The sequence below is a fragment of the Protopterus annectens genome, chromosome 3.part0 (assembly GCF_019279795.1).
Source record: "Protopterus annectens isolate FY-2018-M chromosome 3.part0, PAN1.0, whole genome shotgun sequence".
Classification (NCBI taxonomy): domain Eukaryota; kingdom Metazoa; phylum Chordata; order Ceratodontiformes; family Protopteridae; genus Protopterus; species Protopterus annectens.
In genome coordinates this window covers 1,213,260,060-1,213,281,694 of record NC_056731.1, presented here as the reverse complement: position 1 = coordinate 1,213,281,694, position 21,635 = coordinate 1,213,260,060, and the positions used below count along the sequence as shown (strand labels likewise).

The window sequence follows — 21,635 nt, the reverse complement described above, 5'->3', positions numbered from 1 at the left end:
GACTTCCATGCTAAAGAGTGTTACAGGAGACAGGAGACCTGCCTGTGGGCCCCAAAGATGTAGGAGACATTAACTGAGCTCACCCATCCTCAGCACTGACCCTGAATGGAACAGGTGGATGGAAATGGAAGGATCCATTCCTTTTATCAGAAATTCAAAGGACATAGGACTCGGTCTTGCTCCCAGTTTAAGAGCGGTCTGACCACAACCCTCAAGTACTACAAGCAGCATCATGCTTAAATATCTGCAAAAAGGGGTTCAACAACCATGCAAGCAGATGGAAGCCAGACAGAGTCCAGCGTACACCAAAAGTAGAAGTTAAAAAAGTCAAGCAATGCTAACTTTCAGAAGGGGTGGCCAAACAACATGGGATGGCTATGGTGTTGGGAAGCTAAGGGAATCCTGTAACCATAAAAGGCCATCATAATGAATTGGCATGACGCAGCATTTCCCCCCAGTGGGACATCTTCTGTCCCATAAATCCTTGACTTCCTAGGTCATGTCTGAAGCTGAAGTCCCACAAAGGGATTCTGGTGGGACTGTCTCCAACCTGGGGGGGGGGGGGTTAAGTCCAAAAGGTCAACACCAGGAAGACTTTAAAGATAAAGATCTAAAAAAATATATCCTTCCAACAGGGGGAACTCTCCTCAGAAGTGCATGAAATGCCATCTGTGCCCTCTTCCAGAAGAGTCAAGTGTACTTACAATCTTCTCTGCAAGTAATTTCACAAAGGGACAGAGACAGTAGCAAAGGGTCCATACAGTAATGGAAGAAGTGTTCAAAGAGGCTGAGGCAACTAAGAGACCTTTGATCCCTCAAATAGGAAAAGCAGTCTGGGGAAACAGGACTGTGGGTCCACTGTTTGATCAGTAGTGAATGATTGACAAAGAAAATAGAAAACTGGAAGCAGAAAAAATCAACAGATCAAGACGTTTTTTGTTAGGCCTTCAAGGCTGGCTCTCACTGTAAGGCTTAACTGTGGAACCACCCTATTGATTCCTCCAAGCATGACAGTAGGTCACTAAATGGAAACAGACCTTGGGTCCTGCCGGACCTGCATTTAGGCTGTATTCCTTCAGGAAAAGGAAGAAATTAGATGAAGGGTTCTCCTGACATGAAGGGGTACTCCCCACTCCTTAGGAAAGTTTCAAACAAGGGCTACAAATCTTTGCCAAAATGTCCACTACAGTCAGCTAGCATATCCAGAAAGTAACTGTCCAGATCATTGCACTTGGAGGGGGGAGTCTCAGTCATGCCATATACAGCAAGCATCCTGTAGAAAATGCCTAATGTGGGGAATCACTTCCATGGACTCATCAGAATTGCAATGATGTCCTCCTTGATTACAAACTAAGGGAGGGCTTGAAGACTAGTTTTCAAGAGCTAAATGACAGAATCATTTATAGACAGATGGCACACATAGCTAGCTGGCCAAAAAACTAGAGGAATATACCTTCGTACTAAACCCATTCGACTCTCAGGTTGCCATGCTGCTCAACAGACAGAGAATAAAGAGTGGCCTCTAGGTCTGCTGACAGTCTACTAAGACTACAAGGAATTCAGTTTTGAGATGACTGAATACAATCTCATTCAAATCCACTGGGGGAAGATGGAAACCATCAGCCCTCCTGCAGCCGACGCCATTTTCTTTAGTTTTTCTTGCCCCCGATGTCAGGTGCCCCCAAAAAGGTAGCAATATTCTAAATATTAATATATATATATATATATATATATATATATATATATATATATATATATACACATGCATCAATATAAACTTTACCTTCATCTACAAGCAAATACACCACATAGGTTCTAGAAGATAGAGAAGGAAAGATAAACTGTAGAATGACAGGGGGATGGCAGGAGGGTAACCTGGACTGCAACAGTGAATACACTCGAACATCTACATTTATGGTAAGTGTACACAACTGTACTATGTTCTTCGTGTTTCACTGTTGCAGTCATTACATTTGGGTAGAATCACAAAGCTATGGTTGGGAGGCAGGAGCTAAACAGCATTAGGTGCGGCTATGAGGCCCTGCAGCACTGCAGTGGCAAAGCCTGCCCTGGACTTAGAGTAGAGAGGCAAATGGTAATGCTTTGTAAAGGTGTGAACAGAACTCCAAGTAGCAGCCTCTAGCATGTCTTTGGTTGGTACTCCTCTGAGAAAGGCTGCCGAAGTAGCTGCAGCTCTGGTGGAATGAGACCTAATTCCCTTGGGCACAGGTTTACCATGGTGTGAGTAGCAGAAACGGATACAGTGGCTTATCCACTTTGAAACTGTCTGCTTTGAGATAGCCTTTCCTTCTGATCCTGCAGCATATGACACTAGTAATTGCTCAGTTTTTTTCTTAGAGCTTTTGTCCTGCTCAAGTAGAATCTTAGCTGTCTGTGTACGTCCAAGGAATGCAGAATTCTCTCCCCTTTGTTCTGCGGATTTGGATAAAAAGTTGGCAGATGAAATGTTTGGTTAAGAGCCACACTGGAAACCACCTTAGGCATACAAGTAGGATTTGTCCTCAGAGACACCCTATCTGGGTAAAATATGATAAAAGGCTCTACAGCCACGAGGGCCTGTAGCTCTGAAACCCTTCTTGCTGAAGTAATTGCTAGTAGCAGAGCTGTCTTCCATGATAAGAACTGTATATCAGCGGTTGCGGCTGGTTCAAATGGAGGCAGGGTGAGCTTTTCCAACACATAATTGAGGTCCCATGCAGGTAATGGTGATCTTCTAGGAGGCCTTAGGTTTTTGGCTCCTCTAAGATTCTGCTTTAGTAAGGTATGAGAAAAGATTGGTGGCTCTGTATTGTAATGAGCCGAAATGGCAGAGGCATGGATTTTGATTGATGAGAAAGATAGGCCTTTGCCAAGCATCTCAGTTAAGTATTGTAATATCTGAGGAATATGTGGTTCTGCTGTATCAGTTCCTTGTGCTTGATTCCAAGCACAAAATCTCTTCCATTTGTCAGCATACGATTTTCTAGTACTAGGCCTCCTGGCTTCCAAAATGACATCCATCACAGCTTTACTGAGAGGTGTCGATATGATTACATGATTAGCCATGCTGCCAGGTTCAGAGTTTGTAGTTGATTGTGCAGTATCTGATTGTTTTGCTGGTACAGTAGTTGAGGTCTTTGAGGCAAGGTCCAAGCTGGGCATTGAGACAAGTTCCTTAGGATTGGGTACCAGTATTAGCGGGGACAATCTGGGGCAATTAATATCATCTTTGGCTTCTCTTGTCTGACTTTTAGGAGGACCTTGGGTAGAAGAGGCAGAGGAGGAAAGGCGTAAACTGACAGGTTTTCCCAACTGAAAGATAGGGCGTCCACTTTCCATGCTTGTCTGTGATAAGTCCTTGTGCAGAATCTTTTCAGTTGATAATTTTGAGGAGAGGCAAATAGATCTATGTCTGAGCTCGCCCATTTCCCTGCTATCATGCTGAATACTTGTGGATTTAGTTTCCACTCGTGAGGATCCATAAGGTTTCTGCTTAAATCGTCTGCCAGAGTGTTCTGTTTTCCTGGCAGGAATTGAGCTTGAAGATTTATCTGGTAGGTCAAAGCTGTGTCTCACAGTGCCATGGCTAATCTGCAAAGGGGGTATGAGTGTGTGCCCCCTTGCTTGTTTATGTACCACATGACTGTGGTGTTGTCCGTCTGTATCAGTAGTTGTCCTGGATGAAGTAAGTCCTTGAATCCTGTTAGGGCATTTTGAACAGCTAGCATCTCTTTTTGGTTGATATGTAGATGCATTTGATTTGGTGCCCATATGCCCTGAATGCATCTTCCTGCCATGCGGGCCCCCCCAGGCATAATCTGATGCGTCTGTTGTTAAGGTTTGGCTGGCAGGGGGAAGAGAGAAGGGCCGTCCCATGTTTTGGTGACAGGCCTTTGCCCACCATAGAAACTCCTGTTGCAGGCAGGGGATGAGAGGAATCACTGTTTCCAGACTGTGTGAATGCTGACTCCATAAACTTTTTAGGTACCATTGAAGTTTCCTCATATGCAGTCTTGCATATGGAATTAGTAGGATGCAGGATGTCATGATGCCCATAGCCTGGAGAATCTGTCTTGCAGAAGACTGGGTTGTTGTTGCCATCAATTTGAAGTAAGCAGTCAGTTGCCTTTGTTTGTCTGGCGTGAGGTAAGCCATCTGGGCAGTTGTATGCAAGCTTGCACCCAGGAATGTTATCTTTTGAGAGGGTACCAGTTGTGATTTCTTTTCATTTATTGTGTACCCTAGGCATGCTAGAAGCCTTTTCACAAATGCCAGGTGTCGTACAGGAGTGTCCTTGTTCTCTGCTTGAATGAGACAGTCGTCCAAGTAAGGATATATTTGAATACTTTTTTGTCTGCAAAATGCAATTACTGGTGCCAGGCACTTTGTAAAGACCCTGGGCGCAGTAGATAAGCCAAAGGGCAGTGCAGAGAATTGGTAATGCATTAAGCAAGCCTTGAATCTGAGGTATCTTCTGCACGACTGTCTTATTGGGACATGCAGGTATGCTTCTTTTAAGTCTAAAGTCACCAGCCAAGCATTCTTGCCCAGCATGCGCAGAGGCTGTTGCAAAGTGAGCATTTTGAATTTTGGAATGTCCAGGTATGTGTTCAAAATTGATAAATCCAGTATTGGCCGCCAGGCCTTGTCCTTTCTGGGTACCAAGAACAGTCTTGAGTAAAAACCTTGTCCTTTTTCCTGTTCTGGTACTATCTGAATGGCCCCCATATCCATGAGGGACGTAATCTGTTTCTGTGCCTCTGCCCATTGGTTTTTGGCAGGTCTGGCCAACCATTTGTCATTGGCAGAGTGTGGAAATGGAATCTGTATCCCTGTGAGACGATGTTCAGTACCCACTTGTCCTGGGTTATTAACTGTCAAATCTGAGCAAAAAGTGCTAATTTTCCCCCTATGGGTGCTGCCAAAAGATAAGTGCTTGGTGTAGGCAGAGGGAAGTCATTGGGATTGCTTTCTGTAGGTTTGCGCTTTATATCCTCCAGATTTGGAGGTGGATGCGCACCATTGCTTTGACCTGTATGAGTCTTGAGCCTGGTACCTGAAACCCTTAGGGCATCTGGATTTGCCCCTTTGAGCTCTGTCTGACACAGGAAAGGACCAATTTTTTGTAGGTCAGTGTCTACTGAATCTAGGTGGCTGCACTTGTAAGAAATCCTTAACAGTTTGCATAGACTTAGCTTTCTTTGCCTTCCATTTTCTTTAAAACCTCTTCTGCCTTAATACCAAACAGAGAATCATGCTGTAAAGGTGCATCTAGCAATTTAGCTTTAACATGATCAAGCAGATTTTGTTCCTTTAACCAGGCATGTCTCCTAATCACAGATCCAGTAACTGCAGCCCTGCAGGAGGCCTCTAAAGAATCAAAACCACATTGCAAAGTATGCTTTCCAACTTGTTCAGCTGCATGCAATAATTCCTGCAATTACTTATTTTCTGCACATTCTGAAATCAACATCATTTTCTGTTTCAGCAATCCCATAACATGTTGTTGGTACTTAAGCATATGAAATTGACAGTTTAAGGCCCTGATTGCCAAAGTTGCAGATGTATAAACCTTTTTTCCCCATCTGTCCAGCGCCCTGGAATCTCTGTCAGAGGGGGTAGGGATTTTTGCTGTTGAGGCCTTGAACTCCTAGGACCCTGTGAAATAGTTTCAGGATCAGCTGCAGGGTTTCTAAATAAAAATTTATGAGAGTCAGGGACCCTGTAATACCGGTCAGGCTTACTGCGAGCCGGAGGTAAAGAGTCAGGGGTCAGGCTTGACTCCGAAAAAACATCATCCACAATGTCTAACACAGGGGGAATGGCTAAAGGCTTGTGCTGAGGGAGGAGGAAATCCCTGAGCCTCTTTTTTGATTCTGAGAAGTCTTGACTCTCCCAGTGAAAATGCTCCCTCAACGTATGCAAGGCTTCTCCAAAAGAATAATCCTCAGGTGGAGATGCAGATGGAATAGACTCCTCAGCATCAGACTCCTCATAGGGAGGTAAATATAATTCCTGATCAGAAGAGGAATCAGAAGAAATAGATATCTGATCTGAAGATTCATAGTCAGTGTCTTTGCCTAAGCCTCTTATCTGGAGGGGGATGGGTACCCCTGATCAAGGTAATAAGGTCTTCAGCCATTTTGATCATCTGTTTTTTAGGCATAGAGGCCTGTGCACGTGGCTCAGGTGTCGGTTTTTTAGTTTTAGAAGGTGTCTTTGCCTTTGGTTTTGCAGCTTTCATCGGTTTGATGTAAAAATGTTGAGGTCTGAATACACCCTCAGAAGCCAGTGACTGCTCAGCGGCTCCGGACCCATCTGAGGGAGATACATCCGTCGGTCCAATACCTTGTCTCTTGCGGCATGCCGGACTCCACATGGGTGTCGGTAGAGGCCTGCGACTCGAAGGTAGCGGGTATCAGGGGCTGCGAAAGTGCCTCACTGAGTACCGGCGAACCATCGACTGGCTTAGGAGAAGCTTCGTCATCGGTTTTGGATCTCGACTGCCTTTCTCTGTCCTTTTCTTTGCATTTTTTATGTACTCCAGGAGTCTGATTGCTATCCGACGACATCTCTGGGTAGTTAAATCTGTTTCCAAAATACTTAGATACAAAAATATACCAACGCTTAATAGTGCGTTGGTTAAATCTAGCACAAAACCGACAGCCAGGCAGGTTGTGATCAGGGCCTAGGCAAGGAATACAGTATAAATGGAAATCCTTATGAGGTATTTGCTTCCCACAAGTAATACAATTATTAACTTTTTCTGACATCGGTAAAAAGCAAGAAAAAAGTTTCCCCAATGGGGTACTTAGCTTTATTGAAGACTTCGGTTCTGAACCTCAAACTCGAATATTTCAGTAGTCGGCCGACTGGCACTTGCGAAATGCTTCTGCTTCGGGCACCGCGTGGCAAGAAAGACTGAAGAAAATGGCATCGGCTGCATCTTTTATACCTCTGACGACCTGACGTCATGGAAGAGAAGACAGCAACCGACGCAGGACCCAAGACTTTGGAATTCAGGCCGACTGAGGGCAACCTGCCAGCAGATTACCCAAATTTAATGACTGCAACAGTGAAACACGAAGAACATCTTCTCTTTGGGACAGAATAACCCTACTGGTTTCTGCAAACCAGAGGACTTCAAGAACTGCAGTTGTTTGAAGGGTGTTAGTTGTGACTTGTGCAGGTTCAGAGGCAGTCTCATACTCTGGAAACAGGCCATAGTGAACTGTGGAACTGTCTGCATCTCCTCCACCTAGACAATAAGTGATTATTAAGGCTAATGACTCCAGGGGGCTTTCTAAGCCTAGCCATGCTTCCCAAGAGGTGTAAATCAAACCTTGTACCTTGTGTCTGTAAGGTAAACACATAACCATTATGCCAACCCCCACTGACCTCAGGTTTGGGCCAGATTCATACAGTCATCAAGGTGAGGACAAATTTAGATGTCCTTGGTTCTACAGCAGGCACTTATTATAGTTACACCCTTTGTAAACACCACTGGTGCACTACATACATCAAAGCTATAGGATGTAAACTGGTAGCTAGCACCCCTTGCTTTGAATCTCAAGTACTGTCTGCTCTGGTTATAGGTATGCAGATGTAGGTATCTATCAGATCTAAGATAACCATGAAGGCTTAAGGGGAGGGGAGAGTCAGTATGTCCTGCAAGATTAGCATTATGAACTTCTGATCTTGTAGAAATTTGTATAGTCTAGTATTAAGTCTAAAAATGGCCTCCAAGGGCCATTTTTTCTTGGGAACTTGAAACAGTCTTCAGTAAAACTCTGTGCTTTCTTTCTGCTTTAATGTTCTCTTTGTACGCAGTCCCCTGTCAAGTAGTATGGATTTGATTAGATGTCTTTGTTCTTTGTTCCCTGGGTATTTGGGGAATGCCTGTACATCTTTGCCCTTTTATGTATAGTAACGTGTGCCAAGATTCTTTACTGCTTAAGCTTGAATTTCCCCCCAGTCTTTTTATAAACAGTCTAAGAAGAATCCCTACTTTTGGGTGGAGATGACAGTAAGTGTGTGTGTGTGTGGGGGGGCTAAGTAGGGGTGGGAAGGAAGGAGCTTTGCTGGTCTCTTCCCCATGTGGTTTCTTGGCCTGTGGAACCACATTTCCCCTTTTGGCAAGCTTGTCACTTTCTTCTGAACTAGCTTTTTTCCCCTTTGGTTGCTTGCCCATGCCCCCTTGCCTCTGGTGGGAGGGTCAAGTCTTAGTTGGGGTAGTGTCTATGACATTTAAAAAAGAGTGAAAAGTACAGTTATGTACACTTACCATAAATGTAGATGTTCGAGTGTATTCACTGTTGCAGTCATCACATCTGGGTTATCTGCTTGCAGTAGCCCTCAGTCGGCCTGATTATCAAAGTCTTGGGTCCTGCGTCGGTTGCTGTCTCATCTTCCATGACGTTAGGTAGTCAGGGGTATAAAGCATGCAGCCGATGCCATTACATCAGTTTTTCTTGCCCCAGACGTCAGGTGCCCCAATAATGGGAACCAATTATATACAAAGGTTACACCTCCAACAAAAAAACAAAAAACACCAAAAAGCGTAAGTATAGTAAAGAAGTATAGAGGTATAGTCAATAGATGTCAGGGGGCTGGAGGGAGGGTAACCAGGACTGCAATAGTGAATACACTTGAATATCTACATTTATGGTAAGTGTACACAACTGTACTATGTTCTTCGTGTTTCACTGCTGCAATCATCACATTTGGGTAGATTCCCAAAGCTAAGGATGGGAGGAGGTAATTAGATAGCATTAGGACTAGACTATAAGGCACTGCAAGACTGCAGTGGCAAATCCAGATCTGGATTTAGAAAAAATTGGCAAGTGGTAATGCTTGGTGAAGGTATGTACAGAACTCCAGGTAGCAGCTTCTAGGATTTCTCTGATAGGGACACCTCTGAGAAAGGCTGTAGAAGTAGATGCAGCCCTGGTTCAATGTGGTCTTATCCCCTGTGATGTAGGTTTTCCATGATGCTTATAGCAGAAATGAATGCAATGGCCTACCCACTTAGAAATGAGTTGTCTGTGCACGTCCAAGGACTGCAGTATTCGTTCCCCTTTGTTCTGTGGGTTAGAAAAGAAGGTTGACAAATGAATGGACTGATTAAGTGCCACACTGGATACCACCTTGGACATGAAGGAGGGATTGGTCCTAAGGGACACCCTGTCAGCATGAAAGATGAAAGCCTCCACTGCCATGAGGGCCTGTAATTCAGATACCAATCTTGCTGAGGTGATGGCTAGAAGGAAGGCTGTTTTCCAAGAAAGGAATTTCAACTCTGCATTTGCAGCTGGCTCAAAGGGAAGTAGAGTGAGCTTTTCCAATGCAAAGTTAAGGTCCCAGGCTAGAGTAGGGGCTCTCCTGGGTGGTCTTAAGTTTTTGGCCCCTCTGAGGAATTATTTTAGCAGCAGATAAGAGAAGATGGGTGACTCTGTATTGTAATGAGCTGAAATGGCTGAAGAATGAATTTTGATGGAGGAAACGGAAAGGCCCTTGTGAAGCATCTCAGTTAATTATTGAAGAATATGGAGTAAATTGGGCGCTGCTGTGCCCATCCCCTGAGTTTGGCTCCAGGAACAGAATCTTTTCCATTTTTCAGCATAGGATTTTCTAGTACTAAGCCTCCTTGCCTCCAGAATTACATCCATTACTTGCTTACTGAGGGATGGTAAAGGAGAGATCAGGTAATTAGCCAGGCTGCCAGGTTCAGGGTTTGAAGTTGTGGGTGCAGAATCTGGCCCTCCTGCTGGGACAGCAGGGCAGGGGTCTAAGGCAGGTGCCATGGTGCCAGCAGTGATGCACTGCACAGGGTTGGCGTGGCCAGTCTGGTGCAATCAATATTGTCCTTGGTTTGTCCTGTTTGATCTTTAGAAGTACCTTTGAGAGGAGAGGCAGAGGGGTAAAGGCATAAACTGATAGGTTTTTCCAGGTGAAGGACAGGGCATCCACTTTCCAAGCTTGTTTGTGGGGAGTCCTTGTGCAGAATTTGTCCAACTGGTAGTTCTGGGGGAGGCAAACAGGTGTATCTCTGGGCTCCACCATTTGTTTCGCAACATGTTGAACATCCTTGGTTCCAGTTTCCACTCATGTGGGTCCACGAGATTTCTGCTTAGGTCGTCTGCCAGTGTATTTAGCTTTCCTGGCAGGAATTGAGCCTGTAGGTGCACTTGGTAACTCAAGGCTGTGTTCAACAGTGCCATGGCTAGTCTGCAGAGAGGGTATGAGTGGGTTCCCCCCTGCTTGTTTATGTACCACATAACAGTGGTGTTGTCCATCTTTACCAATAATTGTCCTGGAAGAATGTGGTCCTTGAAGGCTGTCAGAGCATTCTGTACAGCTAACATTTCTTTTTGATTGATATGCAAGTGCATTTGACTTGGGTTCCATTTGTCTTGAATGCACTGCCCTGCCAAGTGAGCCCCCATGCATAGTCTGATGCATCTGTTGTTAGGGTTTGGGTGACAGGGGGTAGAGTGAATGGCAGTCCCTTGTTTTGGTGGCAGGCCTCTGCCCACCAAAGGAACTCTATCTGTAGACAAGGTATGATAGGAATCATTGATTCTAGATCCTGAGAATGTTGACACCATAGGCTTTTTAGATACCATTGTAGTTTCCTCATATGCAGTCTTGCATATGGAATTAGTACAATGCAAGAGGCCATGAATGCCACGGCTTGCAGTATTTTCCTTGCAGATAGCTGGGTCTTTGTGGCCAGTAGTTTGAAGTAGACTGTCAAATGAATTTGTTTCTCTAGCGTGAGGTAGGCCATCTGGGAAGTTGTATTCAAGCTTGCTCCCAGGAATACCATTTGTTGGGAAGGTACAAGATGTGATTTCTTTTTGTTTATGGTGTACCCCATAAATGTTAGCAATTTCTTTACAAATGCCAGATGATTTAATAGTATGTCCTGGCTTTCTGCCTGAATTAGACAATCATCCAGGTATGGGTATATTTGAATATTTGTTTGCCTGCAAAATGCAATGACTGGAGCTAGGCATTTTGTGAATACCCTAGGCGCAGTAGATAAGCCAAAGGGCAGTGCAGAGAACTGATAGTGCATGTATGAAACGTAGGTATCTTCTGCAAGATTCTCTTATTGGGATGTGCAGGTAAGCTTCCTTTAAATCCAGTGTTGCCAACCAGGCATCTTTGCCTAGCATGGGAAGCAGCTGATGAAGAGTTAGCATCTTGAATTTTGGGATTACCAAAAATGTGTTTAGGATGGACAGGTCCAGGACAGGACGCCAGGAATTGTCTTTTCTGGGCACCAGGAAAAGTCTTGAGTAGAAACCTTGCCCCCATTAATCTTCTGGGACAGGTTGAATAGCCCTGATGCTTAAAAGGGAGAGAACTTGCTTTTGAGCCTCTGCCCACTGATTTGGGTGTAGGTCTGGCCAACCATTTGGGGTTGGTAAGGAGTGGAATCTGTATCCTTGGGAAACTATATTTAAAACCCATTTGTCCTGGGTAATGAGTTGCCAATTCTTTGCATGCAGGGCAATCTTTCCCCCAAAGGAACAGTCAGTTGAGCAGGGCTTGGAAGGTTTATAAAGTTAAGTCATTGAGACAGTTTACCATAGGGGGGGAGTCTTACTACTCCCTGCTTTGGAAGTGGGAGTCAACCACTGCTTAGGCCTGTGAGTACCTTGGGACTGAAGCCTGGGTGTTCTGCTGGTTCTGGGTTTGGACTGAGAAGGCCTGTAAGAGGCAGGAAAGGACCAATTTTTAGAGGGCCAATGCCTACTAAATCTGGGAGGCTGTACTTGTAGGAAATCTTTAACAGTTTGCATAGATTTAGCTTTTTCCTCCATCTTTTTAAGTAGTTCTTCTGCTTTGCTGCCAAACAGGCGGTCTTGGTTTAAGGGAGCATCCAGTAATTTAGCTTTAACAAGATCTGGGAAAGATTGCTCCTTAAGCCAAGCATGCATTCTAAGTACAGATCCAGTGACAGCAGCCCTGCAAGATGCCTCTAATGGATCAAAACCAAATTGCAAAGTATGTTTTCTGACTTGTTCAGCAGAATGCATTAAATCCTGTAAATCTTTATTTTCAGCAGAGTCAGGAATCAACATCAATTTCTGTTTAAGCAATCCAATAATATGCTGCTGATACTTTAACATATGAAACTGGCAGTTTAAGGCCATAATGGCCAAAGTTGCAGAAGTGTATACCTTCTTACCCCATCTATCCAGCGCCCTGGAATCTCTATCAGAGGGGGTAGGATTTTTGGCAGTAGTAGCCTTAATGCCCTTGCATCCCTGTGAAATGATCTCAGGATCCGCAGTAGGATTTTTAAAAAGGAACATGTGAGAGTCAGGTACCCTGTAATACCTATCAGGTTTTCTGGGAGCAGGAGGTAAAGAGTCAGGGGCCAGGCTACATTCCGAGAAGGCATCATCTACAATGTCCAGTACAGGAGGGATAGCTAATGGCCTGTGTTGAGGCAGGAGTAATAATTCCCTAAGCCTCTTTTTGGAGTCAGAGTAATCCTGGCTTTCCAGTGGAAATGCTCCCTAAGAGTATGCAAGGTTTCACCAAACGAGAAATCCTCTGGAGGGGAGGCAGAGTGAATGGAGTCCTCTGCATCAGAATCCTCATAGGTAGATAAGGGCAAATCCTGGTCATCAGAGAAAACAGAAATTTCAGAATCCTGATCAGAAGAATCAGAAGGAAAGCCAGTCCTATGTCTCTTAGAGGGGGAAGGGTGGCTTCCCCTGATTAGCGTAATAAGGTCTTCAGCCATTCTTATCATTTGTTTTTTTAGGCATAGGGGCCTGACCATGCGGTCTGGTTGTCGGTTTTCTAGGGATGGATCGAGTTTTAAGCTTTGAAGAAGAAGATGGCATTGGTTTAGTATGCAAGTCAGTAGGCCTGAATACACCCTCAGAAGTCGGTGCCTGCACAGCGGCACCAGACCCATCCATGGTAGAGACATCCGCAGGTTCCACAGTCGAGGAAGCATCTCGCAGCATACCAGACTCCGAATGGGTCTCGGTAGAGACCTGCGAATCTGAAGTAGTGGGTATCAGGGGCTGCGAAAGCGCCTCACTGAGTACCGGCAAACTGGCAACTAGCTTAGGAGAAGTGCTGTCAGCAGTTTTGGACTTATGCGGTCTGTCTCTGTCTTTATCTTTGCGTTTTTTCGGGATGTTGGTAGTCAGGTGGCTTACCGAAGCCATTTCTGGATAACTGAACCGAGTACCAAAATATTTAGATGCATAAATGAACCAATGACAAATAGTACGAGGTTTGAATAAGGCACAAAACTGACAGCGAGGTACGTCGTGGTATGGGCCTAAGCAAGGAATGCAGTATGAATTAAAGTCTTTATGAGGTATTTGCTTTCCACAAGAAATACAATTGTTAACTTTTACTGACATCGGTTTAGAGCAAGAAAAAGGTTCCCCAATGAGGTACTTAGCTTAGTTGAAGACTTCGGATCTGAAACTCGAAAACAAAAATTTCAGGATTCGGCCAACTGGCACTTGCGAACTGCTTCTGCTTCGGGCACCACACGGCAAGAAAGACTGATGTAATGGCATTGACTGTATGCTTTATACCCCTGACTACCTGACGTCATGGAAGACGAGACAGCAACCGACACAAGACCCAAGACTTGATAATCAGGCCTACTGAGGGCTACTGCAAGCAGATAACCCAAATGTGATGACTGCAACAGTGAAACACGAAAAACATCCACTGTTTCACAGATAAGCACTGCCTTTCCCTTTGCCATTTGCCTCTTAAAACACTCACAGCCAGGAGACCAAACAGCAGCTTCATTTCTAATGTGGTATTAGGAAGCTGTGATTTCATATGCTCTGGTAGGGGCTGCATCCTCAGAAAGGCATATTTCTAAAAACTGGTTCCTGTGCTGTCAATAAGCATGGAAGTGCATTATCGCCACAGTTGACAAGACTGCTAGCTAACTTGGGAAATATGGTTGCAGACATCCTAAAGTTCTTTTCTTCCATCTCTTCAGCACTGTTCTTTAGTCAGGACAACAAAGTCCTCTCGAACTGTAATATGTAAGTGTTATAGTTCTCAGCCCTGAAGGCTATGGTGGCACAGGTATAGACATTCTTCCCAGAGCAGTTTGTCCCTGCCACTGAGATGGGTACTTATTCCTGGTTTGAGTTCCAGAAGGCCCTTTGCTGGAATCCATGGCCAGAGCCATAGGGTTCCTGAACAAATACTTAGAATCCATAATTCTGTACAACTGCTGGGCCTCTTAGGAGCAGAGGACTGGAAGCTTGTTTCTAAAAACATACTGGTGAATGCATCCCCAGAGGCTTCAGTTAATGGGGAAAAAGCTATGGGTTTTGACTATGGTAGGCCCATAAATTCTGTATACTTTTTCTCAACATCACAGTAGTCCTAAGATTCTTATTTGAAGAAATTCATCCTGTTTAGGGTGTTTCCAAATGTGAATTCCACAGGTGGGAAGGCAGAGGATCGGTGTAATCAGTGCCTCGTACATAAGAAAGAGGGGAGGGCATTTGATACATAGAGGTCAGTTTGTCTGCTTCAAGACCTGGAGGAGTCTGAGTACTCATGGAGAGACTGTTTCCTTTTCAAAGTTGGGGCCTCCAACACTGAAGGCTGTCTCTGACAGTGATCTCAAGTTCTTGTATCAAGTCCTCAGCAAATGTCATCAGGTGTTGGTGGGGGAGCCTTGCTGGGGAAGGGCCTGTCTAGATCTGCCTGAGAAAGGATGGCAGACATCTGATGCTTGGCTGCCTTGGCTCTACCTTTGGAAGTACTGGCCAACTTAGAGGGGTCTTTGATCACTGGCAGGTACTGAAGACTTTAATTTTCAGGTGCGGCTGAAAAATTAAACAGTGCCCTTGCTCATTATCAAAATAAAGGGACTGGAACTAGATGCCCATTGAGAGGCATCTGGATCATCAAGTTGCTGTAGAGTTTCACCTTAGGAGGACATATCATTGTCTAACAGCAGAGATCATGGTCTAATTAGGCATCAGTGCAGGGGGCTGCAAAAGTGCCATACTGAACCGAATGCTTTCAAGCCTACAGTGGCCTCTGAACTCTATGGAGAGATCACCAGCCTCCTGAGATTTCTTCTCTCTCGGGCATTTCTGCTTGCATTTTTTTATGTGGGGCATTTATGGATGAAGTGCCATGGCAGACTTGGGCAAGGCATTCATCCTTTTCTGGTTCAAATGGTCCTGGTGAGTTTTGTATCACACCTCAACTGTCATATGACTGGGCCTAGTACAATGAGAACAGGAGGTGATGTCATGCTCCATCACTAAATCGAACAAACCTTGACTATGAAAGTCCTTGTGTGGGAATTGCTTCCTATTAGTACTGCAGTTACTAACTTCAGAAACTGGACATCCACTCCTGATGTCCAAAAAAATCCTTATATGCAAACGAACATAAAATATTAAATATGTTTCCCTAAAGGGGTACATACCTACACTTTAGAAGCCAGGCCAAACCAGTGGACCTAATTATACTTAGCACTCACATCAACCCAAATCCTTTTTGGTACTGCAGCAAGAAAGAAACAGAGATGTGCATATGGACATCCCTTTTATACCAGAGACATGCTGACATCCAGCTGGAAAAGTATCCACTTAGCCAGGAGGAAGAAGGAAAAAAAAGATCTGGAAAGTTAGACCAGATGTTATCTGTGGCATAAGTCCCAAGTGTTACTACTACTGCATCAGTGAATAATATGAAGACTATATGCCTTAACTTCACAGAGTCAGTAAAAACAAAAACAATATAAATAAAATATTTTTTCTTAAATGAAGCAAATTATAACTTTTCAAGAAAACCAAATTCACGGAAGGACTGAAACGTTTAATAAACAACAAATATCGTAGTATAAAATGTATATAATCCAGTAAGCGCTTTCGTTTGGCTCCTGCCAAACTTTTTCCAACTGATCTAAAACATCACTTCCTGTGTGTTTAAATAGACAGTACACTAAACATAATTAATAAATTAAACAATTAATGCATTTAAAAATTCAAATGCTTTAAAGTAACAGCACTCATATAATAAGTGAAGTACCCATTCAGCACAGTTAACACATAAACGGCTTGAAAGAGATTTCAAATGTCAAAATAACTAGAAAACTAAACCTAAAACTAAGAGAACCGTAAATGGTCATGAAGGAATGAAGCCTGTAAAACACAAATAGTGTACGAACTATTTCACGAGCAAATTTAGAAGTAACCAAGCTTATGTATGGATGATGTCAATAAAATGTAAACATTATTAGCGATATATAGATATATCCAAAGACAAAAAATAATAAATTCATTCGAAAAATACATTTACAACGGACAGAGAATGCTTATATACGTGTGGAATAGTAAAAAATAAAATAATATATATATATATATATATATATATATATATATATATATATATATATATATATATATATATATATATATATATATAGAAGAACCTCACAGATTTAAAATACATATTAAAATGTATATGCATATGAAAAACCTATTAAATACAATAAAACTAATATATATGTTTAAGAATATATAATTGTCAATGTAAATATAAATATAATTATAAATATAAATATAAAATAAATATAAATATTAATATATAATATAAATATTAAAAATATGTATGTATATTTATATAAATATAAGTGTGAATAAATATATATGAAATTAAATGTATAAAATATATGTAACCAATGAATATATTAAATATGTCTCATAACCATTTTTTGTAAAAATATATATGAAAATGTATATAAATATAGAGAAATTGTATAAAAATTGGTAATTTTAAAAATTATTCAAGTAAGCAATAATAGGAAATATGTAAAATAAAACTAATCATCTCTCCAATGATTTTAATTTTAAAACACTACTTATAGAGATATTATTGTTCATCCCTGGCCAATTATTGGCATTAAGTCTCAATTGCCATTCTAATTCAAGTTTTTCCAAAAATGGTTGCCATGCCCCCCCCTCGAACATCCATTTTTATAACATCTAAAACAACAAATTTAAAAGAATGTGAGGGGAATGCATTAATATGTTTTGCCAGAGCATTCAATTCATTACCATCACGTATTGCTCTTATGTGTTCACCAATACATTCTTTGAGCTTCCTTTCTGTTTTACCAATGTAAAACATAGTACAACTAGTACATAGAGCACAATAAACAACTTTATCTGTAATACAGGATGCCCTGTCCTTTAAACAAACTCTATACTTGTTGATTATAATTTCATTTGTTTCAAAAACATAAGAACAATATTTACATCTACCACATCTAATAGTTTTTCCAAATTTCATGTTTTGTTTACGTTCAAAACACTTTTTTAAATTCATGCCTTTTTTGTATACTATAGATGGACTGCTATCAAGTAGTTGATGAAATGATGGGTCGTTTATAATAAACTGCCAATTTTTATTGAGAATATCTCTTATAAAAGTACTGTCAAGATTGTATGTAGTAATAAAACTTTTAGAAAAATTTTCTGTATTAAAAATATTATTATTAATATTTTCAATTTCTTCTGGTAAAGTATACAACTCATTTTGAGTAAAAAAATGAGATAGTACTCTCATTAGTTTCATTAACAATATTTGTACTGTCCAAAAAATGTGAGACAACTTGGTTATCATAATATAATAGTGGTTGAAAATATAAATTTTTACGTTTAGATATTACTTCTAACATCACATTATTAATCAACTTTTCTGGGTATCCCCTATTTTTAAACATATCAAATAAATTTGAACACTCTATTAAAAAATCTTCCCATTTACTCACCATTCTGGCAGCTCTTACAAACTGACCTTTTAGAACTGCTCTTTTTTGAGTAAAGGGGTGACAACTATCAAAATGTAAAAAAACTATTACTGTATGTTTTTTTACAAAATAGTTTAGATGTAAAATTTTGATTATTAATATCTTTTTCTAACAACACATCCAAATAAGCTATAAAATTATTGTTGAATGTGGTAGTAAATTTTAGAAATTAAGTGGTTGAATTTATATACATTAAAAATTCATCTATTTTGTCTTCAATTCCACTCCAAAGTATAAATATATCATCCAAAAAACGTAAATATATTTTACAGTAGTTAAAAAATGCAGAATTAAAAACATATTCTTTCTCCCATATATACATAACAATATTTGCATAGAGGCCTCCGCACGGAGACCCCATAGCTACTCCATCCTTTTGTAAATAAATATTATTGTTAAAATTTATACAATTATTTTTTAAAATAATGTCCAACAATTGATCATATAAATTTATTTTAGATTGAACCAGACCTTTCTCGTTCAAGTAAGTAATAAACCATTCTATACCAATATCATGTGGAATAGTGGAGTACAAGTCTTTAACATCAATTGTAATAAAAATATCATTATCATTATATTTCACTGATCTCATGGTAGACAAAAAATGCCATGAGTCTTTCAATAAATGTTTTTCTGAATAAATATACTTTTCTAAATTATCATCAATAAATTTCGCTATTGGATTTGTAATTGACCCCTGTGCATCCACTATAGGTCTAAAAGGGGGTTTATTAACATTCTTATGAATTTTAGGGACTCCGAAAATAGTCGGAGTCCTAGGAAAACTAATGTTCATATAGTTAAATTCATCAATGTTTATATCACCATCAATGAATAAGTCATATATGATACCTTTTGTCCGCCTATATGGACCATTCATTTCATTAATGGAACTAAGTTGATATGTAGAACTTTTGAAGATAAGTTCCATTTCATTGATGTAATCATCAATGTTAAATATAGTAATGCCCCCTCCTTTATCAGGCTTAATAAATCTAACATTATTCATACTGCTTAGATTAAATAAAGTCTCATGCTCAAATTTAGACAAATTATGAGTTCTATATCTCAAATTTGCCCCTTTAATTGCTCGGAAATCTAACTCACACATTTTTTCGAATATTTCCAGAGTAGGATGTAATGGAGGATTAAAAGAACTAGATACAAAAAATGGTCTAGTCACTTGTTCAGTATTATGAAATAAAAAACCTAAATTTAACTTCCTAACAAACATTTTCAAATCAATTAAGGACTGTGCAATATCCATGTTCCTACTGGGAATAAAGGATTGACCACACAACAACACTCCACAAATATTACTATTAAAAACTAAATCAGAATAGTTATAAACAACAAAATCTTTCTTATTGTTGTAATACAAAACGGGTCCATTTGTGGTCGAATGTTCACCAACTAACGACCCCTCCATTGACCCTTGTAGTGGTTGTTCCTCCCTCTGGTAAAGGTGCCCTGACTGTAAGTTTGTTGTTGTGGACCCCAGTTCCTTCTCTGATTTTGCTGTTGAAAATTCTGTTGTTGTTGCATTAATCTTTCCGATCTTCGTAAAGGTGGAAAAAGATTCCACTCCTAAAAAATCTGTGTCATCCTCGTATACATCATCATCACTGTTAGTATTTAAAGTAGTATTACTGTCATTAGTGTAATCGGTATTACCCAGTTTTTGTCCCCATTGTTGTGAGATGGGTGGTGGGGGGTAAGCTATACCTTGCCCATAAGCATTTAAATCCCGATCAAGTTTTTTGAACTTCCTATCTCTGATTACTTTCATTTTTTCGTCAACTGACTTGAAGATGCGAAGGTAGTCATAGTCATTATTACTAAAAGCACGATCTTTTTTGACCAATGTATCAAGATCATTAGCTTGTTTAGTTAGTACCTCTAATGTTTTTTTGTTGTCGCTAATGACTAATTTCATATAATCAGTTCCAAACTTATCAAAATAACTTAATAAGGTCCAGGTGTAAAGGAGAATTTGCTATGAGACCCGTAGGGAATCTCCAAACACGTAGTCCCTTTGGGACAATGTTCTTATTTAAGCATTCCTGAAAATAATTATTGTCCATCTGTAGTTTTTTTATTTTTAATAAAACATAGTCCAAATCAGCCAGTTTGTCACTAAATAACTTAGACGTACCTGGGGTACCATTAGTTGTAGATGAAAAACCTTTACTGTTTTTTATCCACGTTGAAAATTCATCACTCATACTGGCGTTTGAAACCACTGAAGTAGAAGGTTGATTGTTTATTCCTACATCCTGCATTCGACCCGAATTAGAAAAACCTCTCATATTCGATTCATCCAAGTCCGACCCATTAATATCCACCAATGGATTTAAGGTTAGAACACTGTGACAAGTTACGCTGCTCCATTCGGTCCATACGGTCAGTTAGCTTTTGAATTAGTTGCGTTAAAGAACTAAACATGTTTTCAGTAGTAGTTTCCGGTGCTGTTTCGATCTCCGTCTCAGCCACATCCATGTTGAAGTAACCAAAACAATAAGAGCCAAAAAGAAACAAACCGATCAAGAAAACCAAATTCACGGAAGGGCTGAAACGTTTAATAAACAACAAATATCGTAGTATAAAATGTATATAATCCAGTAAGCGCTTTCGTTTGGCTCCTGCCAAACTTTTTCCAACTAATCTAAAATATCACTTCCTATGTGTTTAAATAGACAATACACTAAACATAATTAATAAATTAAACAATTAATGCATTTAAAAATTCAAATGCTTTAAAGTAACAGCACCCATATAATAAGTGAAGTACCCATTCAGCACAGTTAACACATAAACGGCTTGAAAGAGATTTCAAATGTCAAAATAACTAGAAAACTAAACCTAAAACTAAGAGAATCGAAATGGTCATGAAGGAATGAAGCCTGTAAAACACAAATAGTGTACAAACTACTTCACTTATTATATGGGTGCTGTTACTTTAAAGCATTTGAATTTTTAAATGCATTAATTGTTTAATTTATTAATTATGTTTAGTGTATTGTCTATTTAAATACACAGGAAGTGATGTTTTAGATCAGTTGGAAAAAGTTTGGCAGGAGCCAAACGAAAGCGCTTACTGGATTATATACATTTTATACTACGATATTTGTTGTTTATTAAACGTTTCAGTCCTTCCGTGAATTTGGTTTTCTTGATCGGTTTGTTTCTTTTTGGCTCTTATTGTTTTGATTACTTCAACATGGATGTGGCTGAGACGGAGATCGAAACAGCACCGGAAACTACTACTGAAAACATGTTTAGTTCTTTAACGCAACTAATTCAAAAGCTAACTGACCGTATGGACCGAATGGAGCAGCGTAACTTGTCACAGTGTTCTAACCTTACTCTTCACTCAAATCCATTGTTGGACATTAATGGGTCGGACTTGGATGAATCGAATATGAGAGGTTTTTTTAATTCGGGTTGAATGCAGGATGTAGGAATAAACAATCAACCTTCTACTTCAGTGGTTTCAAACACCAGTATGAGTGATGAATTTTCAACGTGGATAAAAAACAGTAAAGGTTTTTCATCTACAACTAATGGTACCCCAGGTACGTTTAAGTTATTTAGTGACAAACTGGCTGATTTGGACTATTAAAAATAAAAAAACTACAGATGGACAATAGTTATTTTCAGGAATGCTTAAATAAGAACATTGTCCCAAAGGGACTACGTGTTTGGAGATTCCCTACGGGTCTCATAGCAAATTCTCCTTTACACCTGGACCTTATTAAGTTATTTGATACGTTTGGAACTGATTATA

At 40.5% G+C, this 21,635-nt stretch overlaps 1 protein-coding gene across 3 annotated transcripts in view; it reads right to left on the bottom strand.

Annotated features, from left to right (window-relative positions):
• Positions 1–21,635, bottom strand: part of LOC122796716 (desmoplakin) — a 1,113,853-nt gene that overhangs the window by 526,631 nt on the left and 565,587 nt on the right. The gene's annotated exons all lie outside the window — the stretch shown is intronic.